Genomic DNA, 10,936 nt, shown 5'->3' with positions numbered 1-10,936 from the left:
ATTGATGCCCACATGGTTTCCATCTATTTCATCCAAATCTACTTCTTGAACTGTGTCGAATTCAACAGCAAATATATGATTGGTTGGGTTTCCATTGTTCGACTCGTTGAAGAGGCCAAGGTAGGGCCCTCCAGTGGCATCAGAGAAGTTGGTGGAGGGCGAAACGACGAAGGAGAAGCCATGGCCACCTGGCTCCTGGAACTCCAATTTGATTTCAAACACGAAATGAGTACTGAACGATTGGGTTGTCCTAGCAAAGGGAGATTTTTTGAATTGAAGAATTGAAGGGTAGAACGCATGGCCTTTGATGGCTGGATTTGTGCTATGATGACAGTTAGTCAGGCAAAGGGCCCCTGTCTGAGTTACGGTTGCGGAGTCTGATAAGCTCAAGTCCGACTGCTGGAAGCGGTTTAAGACAAAGATGCTACTGAATGCAGCCACAGGTGATCGGCAGATATGAGCAAGAATATGAAGGAAGATCAGGAGAAACCTTGACAGCCGAAGAATCATGATAAGGAAGAGGGCTGAGAAACATGCACAAAAATTAGCAGCGCATTCATTTCCACTGTTTTGCTCTTTCATGTATCGATAGAGGAGGGAGAAGATGCCAGGCCTGGGCATGGGGCCAGCCGTGGCCCTTTTACTAAATGCCATTAATGTCCAAAATTTGGACCGCGTCAGCACACTACCTGGCCCAGCTATTAAGAGGATGGGCCCCGCCAGGTATCAGGCATAGTCAACCATGTCCAAGGCCCGAACCGCCCTATTTTTTAACTGCTAAACGGAATGGGCTGGGCTGAGCCAGGTTTGTCACGACCAAATTTTTGACACCAATTTTTTTTTTCATTTTTATAATAGCGGAAGCAACATTGGGTCATGACCAAAACATAAAGAAATCAGACACTGTTTTATTTCAATAAGAAAATACTTGGACCCAAACAACTAAAATAAACACAAGTCCCAAAACTGACACAGTGTCCAGATTGCCAATGCCCGTCCATCACAAAGCCTGAGGTCATGAACTACCTGTAGAATAGAAAGAAGGGTCAGAATTCCTTTGAGTATGGAAAAATCTAGCTATGAATGAAAAATAGCCTAAAATAATATTTAATTTTTGTAAAACAGATGTCTTCAAATCTTAACACATATTACAGTTACGATTCATTAACAGAAATGAGGTGTTCAAAACCTCCAAAAGTTATTAATAGATTTCCAACTGTGGTTCTTTGACAACGTCATGGTCATCATGCCGAGCAACAACAAAAATCCCCGTGGGCACTCATGGGCAGAACAGAACATCTCTTCACCAGGCGATCCAACAGATCGAAGGTACCTGCAGTGAAGCCTCCTGAGATATCCCAGATCACCACTGCAGCCAGTGACAGAGGGAGGGGGGCCCCCCCTGGGCCATGGCCCTACCCCAGGCGGATGAAAAAAAAATAATTATGAAAATTTAAAAATTTTATTACTTATATGTAGTATTTGGATCCAGGTTCAATTTGGCCCTACCTGGATCCAACTCCAACCCCCATGGCCCGCCCCGTTTTTGTTTGCCCTATTTCAACATTTAGTTTTCAAAAAAGGGGAAAACCCACACACGAGGGAGGAGAAAACGAGAGACAAAAGAGAGGGAGAGGGTGTGACAGAGAAAACGAGTGAGAAAGAAAGGGAGCACCGAGCATTGGAGCAGGTCTGCTGCTTCTGCAGGAGAGACCAAGAGACAACAGGTGCACTGAGCACGAGCACGCTTCAGGAAGAGGTCGGGCCATTTCCTGACTTTCTTCCATTCTTTATTATGATGGTCTTCTTGTTGCTTAGAGAAATATGGTGGGGCCGTTTTTTTCATTCTTTAGTTTTTGTGTTTCTTTTTTCTTAACCTTTTCTGTCATTTTCCTTTTCTCTATGGTGGATGAAATATTGGACCATCTGAATTTGCCTAAAAGATTTTGTAATTTGTATATTTTAGAAAATACATTCTACATTTATGATTTGCATATCAAGAGCACCAAACACCTGGAACTAACTGATCTAGTAAATCCCGGTTAAGGCCTGCAATTAGTTTTCAATTTCGGCCATGCCATGTGAGATTAATAGATCATTAAGGCCATAAGCTACAGAAGATACAGAGCTAGAGCTGCTGCTATGCTATTTTGTGTGTGAAGTTACAGAGTTTGGACAGAGCCTAGATTACAGCGGTTCCAAAACTCGTGGTCTCCTGGTTCAGCTAATTGGTAACAAATGAGATTCAGCTGCTTTATAGTCCTGAAGGTTTCACCTCTACAAGCTAACCTTGGAGTATTGACAACATGATACTTCATGATCTTTGCTTTACTCTGATCAGCAGCAATTTGATCAGGGAAGAGCTTTGAAAGCTCCTTCATTTATCTCCAAAATTTAGGACACAAAATTTTCACATTTTTCTCATGAAATTCTGTATTATTTTGAATTAAAAAGGAAAAAAGAAACTTGGTGGTGTGAACTGTCTCAGCACTTTGCTGCTTATATCATTAGTTGGCCCAAGGAGTTTACAACAATTTTTCACCCCTAACTGAACTGTGATGATGCTGACAATTAGTGGCACCCAGTAGTTATACAAAGAATTGATGAGTTCATGCTTGTCCATCAACATGGCAAACACAAACATCTTTGAGATACGAATTGCGTGTAAAATTTGAATATGAAGTGGTGCAACTTTATACCTTAAATTACTTCCAGATTATTAGCTGGTGGAAGATATTGCAATTTGGTGATATCCTAAAGTTATGATCTTGTTTTGACCTTTAACAGGTTACCAATGAAAAGGTGAAGGCCCCTGTGGAGCTAGCACAACTAAGACATGAATTTCAACAACTGCAAGAGTATGGATCTTTCTTTGTCTCTCTTCCCCTGTCCCTGCATGTAAACAGTCTATCTTGATTGGCACTACCATTATCAATAATGAATCCTTTTCTTCATGGAGAAATTCTTTGTTCGCTAATAGAAGGGGCTGGGAGTGACTGGTGGCATCCTCTTTGTGTTATCTGGAAGACTTTATTACTGACTCAAATGCTACATTAGTTTTTTTGACATTAGTTTTTTTGACAATTTTTGCAGTCATGTCTATATTGTCTGCCATTTATGAAACATCCTCACCGTTAGATAAATAGTAAGCCGGTTTTTGCAGAAACCAATCTTATGATAGTAAGAGACAGGAAAAAGAACACTATCAAATGATGCTGCTACGCAGTGCTGAGAGCGGGTCCTTTTCATCCATCAGAACTGGGTTGACAAGTTTCACCATCTATAATAAAAATAGAAATTGTCTTAGCAGTTCAATCTTTTTGAAACTGCTGAAAACCAATTAGGTTGCTTCCATTAAGGTGGGGAGGAACTAGGGTAATGGATGGAATACTGTTCAATTTCAGAATAAGCTAAACAGTGGTTGCTTTTCATGTTTTGGATATTATGCTATGGAAAGCAGGAGAAACTGGATGTGGTGGAGCATGTATTCTGCACGGAAGCTCCTATTTTAGTGCTCAATAGAGCAACATCTGTTAAGTTATCTGATGCAAAATGAAAACTTCGAGGCTTTATTTATTGTTTTCTTTTATTTTCTTTAGCAATATCAGTATTTTTGTGCAATTGGATAAATAGAAGCCACATATCATCAAGAATAGTGTCAACATGTTTTTGCATTTACTAATTTTTCTTTGACTAGATCCCAGGGAGTGAAGAAGTTTTCAATTGGATCTGTGTTTGGATATGTTCCTACACTAGAAATCTTCTCTCTTTCCTTCCGGAGACAAAAAGTTGGTGATGCAAGTGCCTTGTTGATTGGTGAGGAAATCTAGTAGTCGAAACTCTGAAGAAACAAACGGCAACTCAATGGTCTGTTAATGAAATTTATAAAAGTAGCTTCATAAAGGACTAAAATGATTCTCTGTTTCATTTTTCAGACTTCACTCCACTCGTGGTAATTTGAAAAGTAAGTTAGCGAGGGGAGAAAACAACTCTTCGTTGTTCTACATAGTGCAAGAGGTTCAACAGGTAAATGTTGTCTTCTTTGTCTACTAATTATAAGGTGGTTGGTTATAAATTCCTGCTTTTCATAAGTTAAAATTTTAGTACTTTCTTCGATGTGTATAAATCTTATTGTCTATTTTAAATTTTAGATTTTTTGAGTTAGCTTATTGAGAAGATGAAGAAAAATATTCATGATTATTTAAAAAGAAACAAGTTATTGATCAATTGAGAGAAAACCAAGAGGAAGAAAACCAAGAGGGAGAAAACCAAAATGCTGGTTGTTCTAGTCCAAAAGCTCTTGATGTTGTTCTTTTTGACTCAAATTCTCCACCTCTTAAGTATTCAAAAATTGAAACTATAGAAAGCATCATGCGTGATCCAGGGTTGCGACGTCTTATATGAGAGATACCAATAAATAAGAGGGATGAAGTTTGGCGAGCATATATCAACTATGTGTCATATCAGCATAAGCTTCATAGATATCTAGTGTCAGGTTCTTAAGTCATCCTTTTAAATTTCAAGCTTCTTGGTTTCAAAGATTTCTATGGTTAGAATATTCTCCAAAGACAGATAGTGCATATTGTTTACCGTGTTATCTTTTCAGTGCTTCACATTCGAATGACAGTCCATTTATTACTAAAGGATTCAGAGCTTGGAAGAGGGTGTGTGGTAGTGAGAAAACATGTGCTTTTCGTAGTCATGAAAGGATAAATCAAAATTCGCCTCATAATATGAATGTGCGAGCATTTAATGACTTAAGTCATCAAGGCATACACATAGATAAAATGATTGAAAAGAAAAGTTCAGAGCTTGTTTACAACAATCGCTTGAGATTGAAGGCATCTGTGGACGCAGTTCATTGGTTGGCATTCGAAGCTTGTGGTTTTAGAGGCCATGCTGAAAGCTCAAGTTCATTCAATCAAGGTAACTTTATTGAGTTTATTAAAATTTTAGCTAATTATAATGACAGAGCTGCACAAGTTTTTTTGGATAATGCCCCAAGAAATGCTAAATATACATCACCAACAGTTCAAAAAGAAATTTTACATGTTTTTGCAAGTAAAAGTGAGAGCTAAAATTATAGAAGAAATTGGTGATGCTAAATATTGTATTATTATTGATGAAGCTCAAGATGAGTCCAAGAGAGAGCAAATGGCTATTGTTATTAGATTTGTTAATAAGCAAGGTCAAGTTCAAGAGCAATTTTTAGATGTTGTGCATGTGAGGGATACTACAACAATTACATTGAAGAATGCAGTTTTCACTTTGTTGTCTCAACATAATCTTAGTATTCAAGATATACGGGGTCAAGGATATGATGGTGCTAGTCATATGTGAGGTGAATGGAATGGATTGCAAGCATTAATTTTGAATGAATCTCCTTATGCATATTATGTTCATTGTTTTGCTCATAGATTACAACTTGTACTTGTTGTCGCTTCAAGAGAAGTTGTTGATGTTCATAGCTTTTTTGAACAGTTGACATATGTAATTAATGTTGTTAGTGCAAGCAGTAAACACAATGATGAATTGCGGGAAGCTCAAGCAAACGAAATTGCATTTAGAATTGCTATAAATGAACTTCAAACAAGAAGATGACTTAATCAAATTGGATCACTACAGCGGTCTGGTGATACTAGATGGGGATCTCATTTTTTGTCCGTGTGTAGTTTGATAAAAATGTTCTATGCAGCATGTATAGTATTGAAAAATTTAAGAGACAATGGATCAACATATCAAATACGGGGTGAAGGTAATTCAGCTTACAAAATGATAACATCACTTGACTTTGTATTTATTTTGCATTTGGTACAAGAAATTTTGGGACAGAGTGATATTCTTTGTCAGGCATTGTAGAGGGAAAGACAAGACATTCTAAATGCAATGGTTTTGGTTTGTAATTCAAGAAAGTTTCTACGAGAACTTAGAGAGACTGGTTGGGATTCATTTATAGATACTGTGGGAGCATTTTATATGACACATAATATCCCTATTCCAGATATGGATGCTCAATATTTTGTAAGAGGATTACGTTCTCGTCGTGACCGTAATTTCATTACAGTGAGACATCATTATTATGTTGACATTTTTATTGCTGCCATTGATTCTCAACTGGTAGAGTTGAATAGTAGATTTAAAGAGAATTATATGAAAATACTTCATTTGATGTCGACATTCAACCCTAGAGATCAATATGAGTCGTTTAATGCACAAGATGCATACACTCTTGCACAGAAGTTCTGTCCTGAAGATTTTCTAAACTCATATTTTATGGGTTTAAATTATCAGTTGAGACATTACAAGAATGATACTTGTCGTCATCCAAGTTTTCAAAATTTGGGTACACTATTAGATGCATGTGAAGTATTGATACAAAATAGAAAAAATGAAGAATATCCTTATGTATATAGGTTGCTTAGTCTCATTCTAACGCTTCCTGTCTCCACTGCAACCACAGAAATGGCATTCTCTGCTATGAAACTTATTAAAACAAGGTTGCGTAACAAAATAGAGGATGAATTCTTTGCAGATTGTCTACTTTTGCATATTGAGAAAGAAATTGCTCAAATGTTTGATTCGGATGATACTATTGATGCCTTTTATAAGATGAAAAGCCGTAGAGCACAATTACAATTGGTAAAGTATTTCCTTGCATCATTTTTATGTTAATGTTATTTGGAGTTATTATGAAGTTGCAATAATAAATCATATATTTTTTATTTACATTTTATTGTGGAGGTTAATGAATGATGATATGGAACTATTTTCAGTAAAAATAAAGGCAAAAACTGATTGTATTGTATAGAAAGAATGCAAAATTGCTTGTTTTAGGTAAGTAATATTTATTTTGGTTTTCTAGTTTGTAGATGTCTTTGTTTGCTATATTTTTTGTTGTGATATTTGTATATTCACTTTATGTTCACACTTACGTCACTGTAATAGAAATAGAGCACCTTATCTGTTTAGGACAGATCGTGTTTTGTGCTAATGACACAAACAATTATTAAAATGTGCCGTAGGACAGGTCGCGCTTCACGTTCATGACATGAGCAATTATATACGACATATGTTCACTTCTACTACACAGTGGTTTGCAAATATGTAAAGTGTGTGAGTATATATATATATATATATATATATATATATATATATATATATATATATATTTATATATATATATATATTTATAAAATGTATTACAGATCGTTGGACCGTTCAGCCCGCCCTGAGAAAAAATCCTGGCTCCGCCCCTAGCTGCAACAGCATTGTCTTTCTAGGAACCCAGGGTGAGAGACCAGGAGACGCCTTGCCCTCCAACAGAAACAGCAAAATCCCGGGCCCTTGTGCCGCCCAATACCCTGTGGGACCTTCAGTGCAGATAGAGGAGTGTGCGTCAACTGTGAGCTCAGGCGCACCATAACTCCCGAGACGAAACCAACCACTGGGCAAAACAAAGCTCGCACTCATATAAACCATTGTACACAGTCCACGTTTCGCCTTCGAATTTCAAATGTGAGTGTTTCTCATCACTAGACATCGTCTAGTACCTCTCACAGAAACCGCCCTCAGGCTCAATTTCCCAAACAAAAGGAACAAGTCATTTTCTAACTTAATTTAATGACAGTAAAGCAAAGCACATCACGTCTAGAAACCTCAAATAATAATATTATAATCCTCATTTGAAAACGACAAATTTATATTTAAATTCTCAGAACGTGGCTTTCCTCCTCTAATTGTTCTAAAATTGATTTCAGAACCACCTTTTTGAAATTTAACACAACTAGAAGCATCAAAGGCAAGAACACATAACTTTTCGGTTTTAAATTATAAAACACGCTTTTGGTAATTTTTAAGAACTTAAAGGTAGCAAAAGGCAATTTCATATTAAATACCCGGTTTTTGCTGAAAATCACTTTCGCAAGAGTCTTTTTGAAGAGGTTTTCAGCAAAAACGTTGCTGCATAAATTTATAGACATTATAACAATTTATCCAAATATTTTGCTAATTAGGTGGACTAATTTTGAAAATTTCCAATTTTACTATAAATTTGGTCGAACCCTAGATTTTTCTCCTTTTCTCGCTGGTTTTTCTCTCTCCTCACAGAAGCGCCTCCTTCTTCTTCTCGTTCGACCCACGGTGGAGCTTCCACCATCTTCAAGGAAAATGAACCAGAGAGGGAAAAACAGGACCAGAGGGAGATATCGTCGTCCTCCCGCAAGCTCCAATGCTCGGGTTCCACACCGCTGCTCACCGTCTGACCAACGCCTCCACCTGCTCCGACCAACGTCCTCAGCTTCCGCTGCTTCCTTCTCTCCTTTCGTTTTTCATCTCTGCCTTGCGACGAGGAGGAACCGGCGGGGAAAGAGGGACGACGGAAGGGTTGCTCTTTCCCCCAAATCGCTTCTGCTGCAACTCTCACGGTATTCCCTTCTCTTGGAGCTCTCCAGCAACCAGAAAATGGGACAAAACATCCCTACTGTCGGCGTTCGTGGCCGAAAAAAAGGAAATCGAGGCTTCGTTCTTCACGGGAGGGGATGACTGAAAGGGGGTTTCCATTGAACCCTCTCGGTATAAACCGTACCCTTTGTTTTTTTTTGAAGTATTAGGTTAGGGATGACAATGAGGTCTTCCCTTTGAAATTCGTATAGCGATTTTTGTGGCCAGACCCTCAGTGTGGGTTCGGGTATACACCTTTCTTGTAGTTGGTTTAATTTCTCTAACATATCAAATTTCTCACTGTTGGAATAATAAAAGAAAGCAAGGAGTATCAACTTAACATAAACACCCGAAAGTTTCAGCACTCATCAAGGACTAACACGCTTCATACTTCAAATCAATATCTAGCTTGCTTACATCTGGACAATCAAAGATGCTAGAACAAAGAGTAAGAAGTATCGTTTTCACAGACGACACATCACTCGTCGATTCTCCTCCAGCCGTAGATCCACTATCATACATGCATATATCTGTCCATCAGAATTCAAACAGAAAATACAGGGCTACATGATCTATTCACAACTGCATATTCTCCATACCTGCCAAAAAATCAGACTTCTGCAACTTTCTCCTTGTTTCTCTTTCACAGCCCACTTTCCTTGATCTTCTCCAAGAATCAAGAACCCTTCTTCCTCTTTCTCTCTATTGCTGGACGTGCTGGTTTAGGGCTGCAGCAGAATGATAATTTAATTGATGTAAAATGTGGTTAATATCTCCATCTTTTCCTCGAATGTCTCATTTAGATAAACTTGAGAGTTTTAAATAAAAACCTGGGTCTTACATCCTTCTCCCCTAAAAAAAAATTCATCAACGAGATTTATACGTACGTTATTGAAATAGTTGTGGGTTGCTCTTTCTCATGTCCTCTTCTGGCTCCCACATACATTCTTTAATCCATGATGTTGCCATTCCACTTGGACTAGTGAGATGGTCTTCTTTCGCAACGCATGCTGCTTTCGATCTATGATCCGCAGTGGTTTTTCTTCTGTTGTCATGTCTTCTTGCAAATCAACTTCTTCGTAGTCTATCACATGTTAAGGATCAGGTATATACTTCCTTAACATCGACACGTGAAATACTTGATGAACATAACTATACTGCGGTTGAAGTGCAATTCGATATGCAACCTCTCCAACTTTTTCTAGAATATCGAAGAGACCAATGTACCTTGGGCTCAATTTCCCCTTCTTTTCGAATCGGAAAACACTCTTGGTGGGTGATATCTTAACAAAAACATGGTTTCCTACTTCAAAAGCTAGATCCCTTCGTCGTTGGTCTGCATAACTCTTTTGTCGACTCTGAGTAGCCAAAAGTTTCTTTCTAATAATGTTGACCTGATCACTGTAGTGTTGTATCACCAAAGGATCCTCAATCTTGTTGTCTCCTATCTCAGTCCAACATTATGGTGATCTACAAGGTCGGCCATAAAGAGCTTCAAACGGTGCCATACCAATGCTAGAATGATAGTTGTTGTTGTAGGCAAATTCGGCCAACTTCACATGTTTATCCCATTCACCCTTTCATTGCAACACACAAGCTCTTAACATATCTTCAAGAGTCTGAATGGTTCGCTCGGATTGCCCATCGGTTTGCGGATGAAATGTTGTACTCAATTTCAATTTTGTTCCCAACGCTTCCTGTAACCTTCCCTAGAACTTGGAAGTAAATCTTGGATCTCTGTTAGAAATGATTGATTTTGGGATTCCATGAAGTCTCACAATTTCATCAACATACAAATCTGCCAGACTTTCAAGTGATTGTGAAATCTTGATAGGAAGAAAATGTGCAGATTTAGTTAGGCGGTCTACCACTACCCAAATAGCATCGTGTTGTCGTCGAGTACATGGTAACCCCACTATGAAGTCCATGGTGATGCCTTCCCATTTCCATTAAAGAATTTCTATCCATTGCATCAAACCACCCGATTTCTGATGTTCCACTTTAACCTGTTGACACACCAAGCATCGTGAGACGAACTCAACAATCTCTTTCTTCATTCTGGCCACCAAAAGTTTATCCTTAAATTTTGAAACATCTTTGTGCTTCTTGGATATATGGTGTATCATGTTTTGTGCACCTCTTCTAGCAGCTTGTTTTTCACATCTGGATCGTTCAGAACCCACAATCTACCGTTGAACCATACAGATCCATCGTAATCCTCAGAATAAGGAGTTTCTTCCTTCTTGTGACACTCAAGTTTCAACTTTGCATATTTAGGGCTCTGTTTTTGTTTCTCAATAATTTCATCAAGAAAACTATCTTTAATTATTCCAGCACACTTCACCTTCCATTATCATCTCGCAATGGATGCCATTGCTCAAAGTCTTCCACCAAATTCCATGTCTGCATTAACAGTCTACCAGCTTTAGCAGGCGTCTTTCTGCTGAGTGCATCAGCTACCACATTAGCCTTTCCTGAATGATACTTTATCTCAAAG

This window comes from Nymphaea colorata, chromosome 7 (assembly GCF_008831285.2).
Source record: "Nymphaea colorata isolate Beijing-Zhang1983 chromosome 7, ASM883128v2, whole genome shotgun sequence".
NCBI lineage: Eukaryota > Viridiplantae > Streptophyta > Magnoliopsida > Nymphaeales > Nymphaeaceae > Nymphaea > Nymphaea colorata.
This window is presented reverse-complemented; position numbering follows the sequence as displayed.